The sequence below is a fragment of the Cimex lectularius genome, unplaced genomic scaffold (assembly GCF_000648675.2).
Source record: "Cimex lectularius strain Harlan isolate CLEC.00 unplaced genomic scaffold, Clec_2.1 scaffold4, whole genome shotgun sequence".
NCBI classification, from domain to species: Eukaryota; Metazoa; Arthropoda; class Insecta; order Hemiptera; family Cimicidae; genus Cimex; species Cimex lectularius.
This window is the reverse complement of record NW_019392723.1, coordinates 3,523,719-3,536,557: the sequence shown is the minus strand read 5'-3', so window position 1 is coordinate 3,536,557 and position 12,839 is coordinate 3,523,719.

Sequence of the window (12,839 nt, the reverse complement as noted above, 5' to 3'; positions counted from 1 at the left end):
ACGAGTACGTGAAGAAGAATGATCCTACTTCTGCGATTTAGATTCGTCTGGAGTGTAAAATACCTGATAGAGCAAGCTGAAAGTGAGAAATGGATTCCTTATTATTCCGAATTATATGTGGTATACAGATGGCTCGACCAAGTACGGGCCAGGAGGTGTTGTCTATAGGAATAAACCGAAGACTAAAATTCATATAAATTTTGAGCAACATCTCACCATGTTTCAGGTAGAGATTGAAACTATTGACCACCGGAATAAATAATATTTTAGAAGCTAAAAGTCAACTAATCAGGGAAATGTTTCACACCAAGTAAAATAATCCCATACTGATTGTCTTTAGAAAGTCATTGTTGTTGGAAAATATTTCCCCGGCTCTGGAAAGGGGAGCGTGTAGCCATAAGTATGATGAAGGAAGGTGGTGGCACATAAATTGTGATCAGATGGGTTGTTCTAGATTAGTTGCGGTCTTCCATGATTCACAACCTTATTAAGGGGGAAATGGAATAGGTCAGTATGGTATTTATTGTGATCTTTACTATGCCGTAATTACCCTCTCGTTAAAAGTTCTATTTAGGGGATTTCATTGTCACCTTCAACGCCCCTAATTACTATTTTTCTAGGATAATATAAAACAATTTTGTTATCAGTGTCATTCAATGAAGCGGGTTTTTTCTTTGTCAGAGCTAGTCGTTATGATATCCATCTACGGAGGGAATCGGTTTTCCAGTAAAATTCGATTATATTCAGGGCACTAGCAAATGTAATTCGTAACGAAACAATATACGGTAGGAATGTAAGATTGATAAACTAAAAAAATTACATGTCATGTTTTGTTTCAAAATAAACGCCAAACCTAATAAATTACATAAAAATTATGTTCAGATAAGCATAATGCAAGTTGACAAATTTTAACCACTTTGAGTGCATTGTGAGCCGTAAAAGACTTTTGGATCTTATCGTTGTGTTTTTGTTCCCAATATACACTGATTTGGAGCGTCTCGGACCGTTCACACTCTGGAACTAACTATCGCAATACGATCCCCTGATACTAAACAAACAATTTAAAAAAATTGAAATGGAAAAGTGGCAGCGTCAGTGGACCGGTTTATTGAGTAATTTCCAATTTTATATAGAATTGTTCATCAAGTTTTTTCATCAAATCACAAAGCTTTGACAAGAGAACACTAAAGACTATTTTCAGAACAAATGATTTACTTTGAAACTTACAAGAAAAGTCTGAAGGCGTTGAGACTCGCTGGACGAATGACGAGGGTCACAGGCCCGGAGAGGAGGCTGAAGAGAGGTGGACGAAAAACATGGCTTTATGCTAATGCAGAGTCAGCTGGAGGCGGTTCATTCAATTCTTAACTATGAACAAAGTGTGTATGTTTCAGGTCTTAACTTTTCCCCTTCCAGGGGTTGGAATCTCCTAGAAAAGACTTTCTCACCAACATAGTACATGTTAATCTTTATCTTCTTCCTAGCAATATCTTACAGCATTGTTTCAACGTCGATTCAATGCGCTTCCTGATTATTCAATGTTCAGTCACCAGTCCTACTTATTATACTCCTAACACGTCCAAGGTTTAGTTGTTTTTATCTCCTCACACCCAATGTACCCGATGAATGAGTGATTTTGTTATTACGCCTTACGTTTCGCAATTCCAAACCGCTATGCCATATGGCATATATGCCTCCGTAGTATGCAGTGTTCAGTCTATCGTTCTCCTAGCGCGTCCTAGGTTAAATAGCTTGCAGTTCTCTTTTGATCGTTCTTTAATGGATTTTTGGGTTTGCCTCTTGCATCTCGCATAAAGCGCCGTTATGTCCTGTCTGAAGTTTCCATCTGGTATTTAAAGGACTTTTACTCTATCTAGTGTCAAGAAAGTACTTCCTTTAAGAAAATTGACACATTGATCTTTATGTATATGCCAACGAAGTATAAATATAATAGACGGGCGTGAAGCCAAATAACCTAAAATCTCTTGGTCTAGTGTTATTTTGGATCTTCTCATTCTACGCATTTACTCTAATAAATATATTCACTTCCAAGAAACACAAAAGGATATGTATCAAGCACACAATAAATGGTTGCATAAGTATATTTTTGAAAATTGGGAACTATAAGAATCGTTGAGCGTGAGGATGAGCTAGCTGATGATCTGAAGTTATTTTTTTTTGTTCGATATATTTGTACCTGCATTTAGAGAGGCAACAAACATATGATATATTACAATTAATTAAGGTTTTTAGTTGAGATGAAAAAAAGTTAATGGCACGAGCGGGATTCGAAAAATGGCAAAAAGGAGGGAAAACTCATAAGGTGGGGTTGAGATAGGAAGTTGATGTCCGAGTGGATCGAGGTCACGATAGATCAAGTGGTAGAGCAGCGGCGTATCTAGCCGAAGATCGTGGGTTCGAATCCCGCTCGTGCCATTGACTTTTTTTCATCTCAACTAAAAACCTTAATTAATTGTAATGTATTAATTGGTCAAGCGGACCACGAAATTAGTGAATTTAACATATGATATATATTATACTGATTTACAAATTAACATTAATAAAAAATCATATACATATAAGATACATATTCACATATACATGCATATATAATAAAAAAATAAAGTAAAATAAAAATAAAATAAAATGGGGTAAAGCCTGCAAAAGGTAAATCGCCCGATGACGTCCTAACCTAGTTATTATTAAGTAGGACCCTTGGCCACTGTCGTTTTAGACGGCTGGTTTACCTGGCGGGATTTTGCAAAGAGCATATTTGCTGGACAAGTGGTTTAGTTTGTATACTTTTGGAGTTATGGAATTTTATGTAACAGGAAAGGATGAGTTCTTTGACAAAAATAATTTAGAGGAGGGTAAAGTTCGAGAAGTAATAAATGATGTGATTTTATGTAGAATTTTTTCCTGTAGTGGCTGAATTATTTTGAAATTAGAGCGTTTGGTTGAGCCCCGCAGTTCTATTCCGTAGGTACAAAGTTACGAAATTAAATTCAAAGAATGTTGTGCTAAAGGCGGTGACTTCGAACGAACTGAAGACATGAGAACTAATGACAGTTGCAGGGATGAAAATTTGACTGTTTAGCCAAGGACTGTCGAGCAGTGTAACTAACTGTAATAATATGTTAACTCTACTCGCATTCATCCAAATTATTCAAATTGTGTATCATAATCCGTTCCAATTTATTCTTCCGAATATAATCATTTTATCAATAAGTCAGTAGGTCGGATAAGACAATTACCACAATGAGGGTAACCGGCTTACCCCCCGAAAAATCCGGTAACCTAATTGATTGTCAAGGTGGGATGAAGTGAAATGCGGGGGCGGATGTGAACGCGTGTGTGTTTGTCGATGACGTGCGTGGTATCCTGTGTGTGTAGATGTCAATCCCTTGGGCAGCCACCCTTCCTCAGACGACGAATTGGGGAGAAATCACTTCCAAATTGGGCGAGGGACACAAAATCTGTTGTTAGCTTTCACATGAGACACTACTTTGAAAATTGCTTTCCACTTTTCAGCCCCTAAGCCGGTCCCTCTCCCCCTTGATTTCTGCAAATTGGGAATTCTTCCTCCCATGAAATCCCCTTTGGATTCGACAGACTTCCCTGCAAGGATAACCACCCTTCGAGGATTACACAGACCTACCTAACCAGTTTCTTTTTTATAAACTCTTTTCCCACATTATATTCAGATAGGATAAGATGAGTCGACGTGTGTCACATTTCTCAATAAGAATTTTTTTTTATATATACCGTTGCTATTTCCATAGTCCGTAGTCAGTCATATAACTAATATAAAAGCTTTGGGAAAACTATGAATGAATTTAAGGTTAGTCACAAGCCAAATATATAGTACAAATTTTTATGTTTATTATGAATATTTATACGAAACCCAAAAACTTGAAAAAAAGAGAATGTATGATAACATTAGGCTAACACAGCAAAGCACATATTCCTTAAGACTAATGGTTAAAAGTCAACGATGCTTTTAGACGGAAAGTTCTTTTGATTTTGCACAATTCACAGATAAATTAAATCCATTAGATTTCGTGGTCCGATTGACCAAAAAACAACTTTCATCAAATAGATTACACGACATTTGAAAAATGGCAAAAAGGAGGGAAAATTCAAAAGGTGGGTTGAGATGGGAAGTTAGAGTCCGAGTGGATCGCATTCCGGATAGCTCAAGTGGTAGAGCAGCGGCTTATTTAGCGGAAGGTCGTGGGTTCCAATCCCGCTCGTGACACTGACTTTTTTTTATCTGAACCAATACCTTACATAAAGAAAAATTAATTGGAAATTAGATATTAAGATAATTCTATGAACATATCTTTTGCGTTTTGCATCTTCTCACATATTACTATTACAAACGATGAGTAGGATTCACAATAACCGCGACGGTTTACAAGCACAAGCCTTTCGGCTTTTTTTCGTTTCAAAGCAATTGAGTTCACTTCAATTGCCTTGATCCGTTTTTTCAGAAGAAATAGTTCATTGATTGTGATAACAGCCAGTTATTTTCCCCGAGTTATCTTGGTACCCAAGGTTATGGTTAAGGACGTTTACGGTTGATTAGCGATTAGAGTTAGTTCGGTCTCCATTGAGCTTTGCATTCAAAAATAGTACGGCAACTTCTTCTAATTTATTGTCTAATATACAAATTAGGTCAACATTGACAAAAAACCTAACGTCTTTGAACCTAGGATGATCCTATTACTATACTCAATATACACCTTTATCAGTTGTTGACAAGAGTCAGTTGTGGGGTGGAACATGATTTACATGCTAAGGCGATCAAATTATTATGTGGCATTTAATAACTGGCATGGCTAAGTCCTCTAAAATCATGATGACAACGGCAGCAGTTTTGGATATATTACTTATCCTTAACACACATAATTAATCAAGGAGAGCAAGGGTTCATTGATTATTCCATGGATTCTCGCTTGGCTGTCAGAAACGATTGGACACTATGCTATCTTCAGTGTTGTGTAGTGTGATTTTTATGATGCCAGATAACAGAAAATTTCTTGCGGGTTTAAAGGGTTTAATAATTATCACAATTAAAACTAGTTTAGAAATGTTTTATTCGAGGGAATACTATAGATCGGCGCCTATTATCTTCTCCCAACGAATTAATAGACCAGTAATGCCATTGTTGTACAAGTTTGAGTACCCGGACTTGAAAAATAAACTCAGCTCATATTCTAACAGTTGGGGATTATCAACTCCCGAATGCGCGTATGATAGTCCACTGCTAAGAAAATATGAAAGACAGATGGAGTCTGGAGAGTACACAGAGTGTGGAAGGTCTTCCCAATTAACCTTCATTATCACCAAGGTGTAGTGATTAGTGACAGTTAATCGATAATTATTCAGAAATCGTGAGATGCGGTCTGGTGTGATGTAGGTTTCAGAAAAACATTTTCTTTATCGTGCCAACTTTTCGATCTTTATTGAGATCATCTTCAGGGCTCAAAGTGTTTGTCTTCTGTGTAGTTGTGCCTTCTTGCGTGTCGTGATGAGAGATGCTCTACACAGTAATAAAGAATTTTTTTTTCTGAAACCTACATCACACCAGACCGCATCTCACGATTTCTGAATAATTATCACCAATTTTTGTTGTATCTTTTGTTTTTCTGGTGAAAAATTACACATTTTGAAACTGTTTAAATTCATCCTTTCGCAGACTACGGGAGGAAATCTAACGATAATTGTAAAGACCGCTGTTGTGGGATAACAAAACCAATGGAAAGCGTAAACATGACTTTAAAAGTTAAGTCTGATGGTAGTTGCTAGAAGATTATGTATATAAAGTGGTTTATGGGCCGTCGAATAGCTAGGTGATCGCCGGTCCTATGCGTGTTTTTCTTCTTTTTTTTTTGGTCTTTCACCCGCATTTTGTTTTAAACTCTCTCCCCTTTTATATGCCGATATTCTAAAATGCTAGCCTCTCGTTTGTACCTCAATTGTCAACTTGAGAATAGACAAAAATATATATATTGCCATCACCAGAAACACAGAAGTTTACCTTCAATCCCCCAGAGTACTCGATACCTCGTGGTGTGGTTGAATCATGGTCGAACGTGGCGAAGGTGGTGGGTCGGCGGGTTCGCTCTTACAATTCATGTCAAGAGACGTCTTTTCAACTCCTTCAAACTGATGATGAGCGTTTAGTGCTTGAAATCTGGATCGTTGTAAACAAAAAATCTCTGAGTACAACCATCATTTCTAACCCTACCTCCATCATTCACACCTAAAATATGTTAACTTTTTATGTTTGTTGATAAATCAACGTTTTCCTTTTATTGATTCCTGATTCATTATGAAAATTATGCATTATTTGGCATTTAAGAAGCATTTAGAATGAATTTAAAATGCATTTAAATTTTTCACAATTTGTACGTTGTCTATTTCTTAAAGGGAATATTTATTCAGTAAGTGATTGAAGATTGTGTAGAACGTCATAAAATAACGAGCCGAGCGTTCGTAAAAAAAATTTCGGCATTAAATTGTGGCGCAAATAAGTCCGTATAATTTTATTTTTATCTCTAAAAGGTGTAGGTAAGGTGCTAAGAGCGATTTAGTGAAGGGACAAGTATGAAGAAGACAGGAACGCGAGATGAGCCGAATTCTGATAGCAGTAGCCTCCTTGGAACGGCAAATGACGATGAAATAAAAATCTAATTGGTATTTGATGGGGCTATAAAACAAGGTATAAGGGCTGATAGGAAAGGAAGGGGGATGGCATCCCTCCTGATAATCCATCCCCCTTTGATTTTCCCAACGCCCCTCAGATGGGGGACCAGATAATGGCAACCCGACTCCGTGTTCGGCAACTCTCAAATCTTTCTTTAATAACTTTAAGCTCTTCTTGGTGAGTATAATTTTTCCGGTGGAGTGGACAAATATAAATAAATACAGTAACACGACCTTTTACGCTCCGACAATTTCGCATTTACAGTTGAAGAAACTCCTTTCAATTTCCTTTATCTCATTTTCTGTTCCCACTTTCAGTTAGTCTACCTAACAGTAAACGTTTGAAGCGATTAATGACCAATTATTTATTTACAATGGACCTTTGTGCGTTATTTTGATATAAACGGTATTCCCTCAAAAGCCTTAAACCACTACCAAGATGCAAGTCGATTTGACATTGTTTTCTAATAATTTTAATAATTGGTTTACTCAAGGATAACGGATTTGTTTTGACTAATGAAAGACCAAAAACTGGACAATTGTATTTTTGTGCTTATTCTCTGTAATAACTTGGTATAACGTTTAATATTTGATTTAAAACGTGAACAGAACATTTATAGAGTGTTACTAATCCTTTTACATACTTTAGATGAAAAATAAAGAACAACCAGTTCGATTTCATCCTTCCCAGAGCCAACTTGCCGAGTGAGGAAATTTTATTTTTCAATTGTTTTCTTGATGAAACAATAAATTCGAGTAACAAATAAATCATTAATTTCTTTGTTCTTAAAAGCTTGGTTTTAAATCGTGATCTTCCACGGGCAGATGTTTTCACCAAAGACGGACGTAGCGCTAAACCGTCGTGTGCCGAGCTTTACCATCCACGGTCTGCAGTGGTTTAGGTTCAACGGAAAGTAGTGGTCCTCCGCGATGCACGAAGGCTAGAAACGATCGTTTTCTTGATCTAACCACAACGGAACCAACTTTTAAAGGGATTCTGTAATAAAAACTTCCAACCGTCCGTAATGTAGAGTGAGCTCTAAAACGGTCATCAGAAGAAGGCTTCGTGAGAATAGCCTAGCCTATTGACATCCCGTATCAGGTTCTCTGCTACTAGAGTGACATCGAGTAGAACGGCGACTATCAGCGGGGAGCTGTTTTCACCACAGATGAGTACTGGTTTGGTTTGTAGCATGTGACCGGGACCTAGTGTGGAGACGAGGAGTATGCTTTCTTTCATGCACCATGTCTGAATCGCAGCCTTCTCAATGAAAGTATGTTATCGTATGGCGTGGAATCAAAGTCCATGTCCGTACCAAACTCATTATCATACCGAATTGACATTTGACTGCACTAACGTCCCATTGACTGCACATTGAGGAAGTTGTTCTGGAAGATGTGGTCCCAGTGTTTGATTGTATATTTCTATAAAATCTGTTAACACTTTATGGACTAAAGTTGCCTTAGAGCAAGAAGAACGTTAGAAATTTTGTTAAACGGTTAGTGGGAAATTCCGTACGTAGAGTTTTGGTAGACTCTAAAGAAATCAGTGTTGCCAATACACAGGCAGAAAGAGTGAAGGAACAACAATGTACCTGTCCTAAACTCATGGGATTTACTGTAGCCTAACAAAATTGCTAAAGATTATTTGGAGATCGTGAAATCGAGATCGAGAGATCAGTGTTTGCTTTCTGTGTAGATGCCCCACCATTTCAAACGTGTGTCACACCAGACCGCATCTCACGATCTCCAAATAATCATTAACTAATGGTCACTAAACACCACACAAAATTGCTAAAGTTCGCATTGCTCTGAAGCAACTTTGGGCACACACCCAGGTATTACAGCAGTGGCAACTAAAACAAATGTACAAAACATAACACAATCGATTCCTCACTCTTTCTCTCTCTCTCTCTCTCTCTCTCTCTCTCTCACACACACACACACACACACACACACACACACTCACATTTAAAAAAATGAAAAAAATACTATTCGGAAAACAACTGTTCGTAATAAGTTATTTACATTCAAACTGCTTAACAAAAAAGCTAATGAAGGGTAATCGTAACATCTTTTGGAAATTTATCCCTGGAGGAAACGAAATTCCAGCGCACATCTTCAGGGTAGTGATCAATTTTGTACGATTTGTGATTTAGACTTGTTCCACGTATATTTAAATTTATATCAAACTTATCTAGTATTTAATACTAGACTGTTTAGGTTTAGATAAATTAATTATACTAGGTTTGTTTATATTATTTCTAGTTTCAAAGCAAATATACTCGTTGAAAATATTTTTAACCCCTTACGGGAAGAGCAGGGATCCATATTATTAGAACGTAATCGTTAATCTCTAATTCCAGGATAAACTTTGATAGCATTTGAAATAAACTATAAAATTTCCAGATTACCAAGTGTGCGAGTGGAGCATGAAATAGATGGGGGCCTAAGCCTATCAGCTCACCGGTGTGAAATAATGCTCGAAGGCACCCTGCCGATCGGGCCCTATTCGAATCATACAGAAACGGGCAGTATAATGGCCTTATTATATCAAATTAGTGACGGTTCAATTAATTCTTTCCCCCTTTTCTTACATGGGCTTCCTGTTATTAGCGAGGTCCTTTCAAAATTTATGAAAAAAATTGAATTGATAAAACTCTATTTTTTAAATATTATGAGAAGTATGGTTGAGTTCAAAAATTAGTGTCAGATATCGGAGCAGTACCCAGAGGTCATGGGTTAGCCCGCTTGTGACAATTATTTTTCAACACAACTATATTTTGTATAATAATTAAAGTGACTACTTTGGTTAATAGTATTAGCTAAAAACTTACAATAAATTAACTTATTTTTTCATATAATCTGTAATTTGTCCACAAAAGAAATATTACAAATATATTGGTATTTTTTCAATTTGGTCTTCCTCTGACAAGAGGCGATGGCCACCAATGCACCAGGAGGTCATACGTTACGAGTTTTCAGGAACTTACATGAAAGATTGACGGACGAGGGATTTTCGAGATAATCGTCCTTTAAGGCGTAGTGGCGTTGTCAGAATGGGAAAGCATAGATAAGGACCATCCTGCAGACCCCAAAGTTTAATAGGCAAAAGTGCTGTTGAGGTCATTGTGGACGTCCTAAAAGGTCTCCGTAGTTGTCTCAGCCTTTAGTTAAGCTTGTTTCTTAAGTCATGTGTGGGGTTGAGTCACGTCAGTTTGCTATCGATGCACAGTACTCTTTATTCTGATTTAATTAATAGTCGGTAGCTGTTTTTGATGTACAGTAAAAGGGCTGTATTTGCAACGTAATTTTTTTATCGTTTACTCTTTTTTGCACGAGTATTTGATCAATGGGTTAATGGTTGATTACTTGGATAGCATTCGGTTAGGAGATAGAATTTAGGTGTCATCCAATTGGTGGCAATGATGTATTGAGTTGTACAGGTAAATAAGCAGTATAAATAGTTAATATTTATATGAAGTATTAGTTGAGTTAAAAAAAACCAGCGTCACGAGCGGGATACCAACCCACGACCTTCGGCTAAATACACCGCTGCTCTACCACTTGAGCTATCGTGACTGCGATCCACTCGGACACCAACTTCCCATCACCCCATCTTTCGAATTTTCCCTCCATTTTGCCAGGTCGTGGGTTCGTAATCCGCTCGTGACACTGGCTTTTTTATCTCAACTAATACCTTACATAAAGATTAATTAATTGAAAGAAGTTATTTGGTCAATAGGACCACGAAATCTAATAGTGTATAAATAGTAAACAACAAGGGAGTAAGAATGCTCACTTGTGGGCCACCGGGTTGTATTGGTTTGATATCCGAGTATTCCAATCCGCACTTCAATCGGAAACAGCAGTCATTTAAAAAGGATTCCATGATAAATCTTGAATTGGTTATCCAGCTTTCTCTCCGACAGAAAACAAATAGTAAAAATAAAATAATTTAAATCATGTCCCTTTGCGGCTTCCTCGGGAGTCCCGCAAGGGTCTCATATTAAACCAGTTTTGTTTCTCTTATTTATTAATGATATCCATCTTGCTCTTCCTTCTGCTCAGTTTTTATTATTTGCTGATGATCTGAAAATCTATTCCACAATCACTTCTCCTTCCGATCGCTTACAATTACAAAAATTCTATCAATAATGTGCTAACCTGGTGCTCTAATAACAAACTTGCTCTTAATGTTTCCAAATGCTACACAATTACATTCTCTCATAAGAAACAACTTTTTATTTATCTCTATACTCTCCATGATGCTCTCTTAACGCGAGTTGAGGTCGTAAAGGATCTTGGTGTACTTTTTGATCAAAAGCTCAAGTTTAAAGAACATATTTCTTCAAAAAAAAATAAACCTACGAAAATGCTAGGTTTCATCATCCGGAACACCTATGAATTTAAAAATCCTCTATGTTTTGTCCATCTTTATAAAGCTTTTGTACAACCCATACTAGAATATGCTACACCTGTTTGGAACCCATTCTATCTAAATTATCAAAAAATTCTTCAATCTCTACAAAACAAATTTTTAAAAAAACTTTCCTACAAACTCAATCTTCCTCCGAATTCTGCCTACCCTGGAATCCGCTCTGAATTTAAACTTTTCGAACTGGCACTAAGAAGGGATTACTTTGATATTGTTTTTGTATTTAAATTATTAAACAATCTCATTGATAGTCCTTATTTCCTCTCTCAACTACAGCTACATGTCCCTTCGTACTCTCTTAAAACCTATAAATTATTTTATATTGAATTCCAAAGCTCTAACTACATGCTCTCTTCTCCTCTACACAGAATGATGATCAAGAGTAACAACATCTGCAGTAGCATTGACTTCTTCAATGTGAAAAACCTTATCCTACAACCTTAGTTGAATGCTTTTATATTTCATACTGTACAGAATTATTACAATTTATTTCATTTACTGGTTCAACTAATTCTCGCACTCTAGTCTTATTATATATTTACAAAGAGCATTATTTTCATTAAATATGTACCTAATTATTGTAGTTTCAATTGTCTTTCAGCTTTATTTTGTTTCCTCTGCCTTATTTAGTTAGTAATTATGTCTTTCATATTTGTTGTTCAGTTTTTACTCTTTAATCGTATTTTTATATTTATCATTTATATTTACCATTTATATTATTACCATGTATATACCTTATTCTTTTTATATATATTATTTGTATTTTTACATATATTATTTATATTTTTTGTTATTGTAAAATGTCTTTTTTATAGTGGATTTCGATCCATAAATAAATAAATAAGCAATCACGGGCTTGTAGGAAGCGATTATGTTTATAATGGTATATAAACTTGTAGTACGGCACCAGGGCATGCTTTATTACTTTAATCGCTTTTTACACACTATTTATTACCTTATCCTGAAATCATTTTTAACTGACCAGTGCTTAAGAGTGAGGTGTGGCGACATTCTGGGAATTCAGAGAGATAAAAGCCTGCGTCTTACAAGGGAGCATTCTTGGTCCCATCATTTATACCATTTATAAAATTAAGGTGCTGACCTAGATATACGTCTAATACCATCGTCAGCGAACTACTTCCAACATCCAAGACCAATTAAATGAAGAAAAATATATTCAGGGTATGTTCACATCGAAATCACAGTTTTGCTCTCCCCTGGACATCAACAACAAAAAGATACCGACTTCAACTCAAGCCAAATACTTAGGATTATACCTAGACACCAGACCTAGAATCCACCCACAAGTCCTAAGGGAAAACAACTTAACACAACAATGGCACAATTACGAAGACGTCTAGGACCGAAATACTTCTCGTCGGTCAACACCAAACTAACAATACAAGACTCCTCCCCGGCCACTTTGCACATATGCAGTGGAACTATGGGTTCAGACAAGCTATCCAGTTCATCCAATTCTGACTATGAAAAGTCCTCAGAATTCAAAGCATCTTACTCAGCAACCTCACGTCTTCGGCATTCCTTTTGTCAACGAACTGATCCGTTATCGATTCCAAAAGTTTCACGCCAACCGCTCTATCCTTCCTAATCCTATTGCTCGGACCCTCTACACATTACCACCACGAGAATCTGGCACGTCGTCTCAATCGACGATGGCCTCGAGACCTCC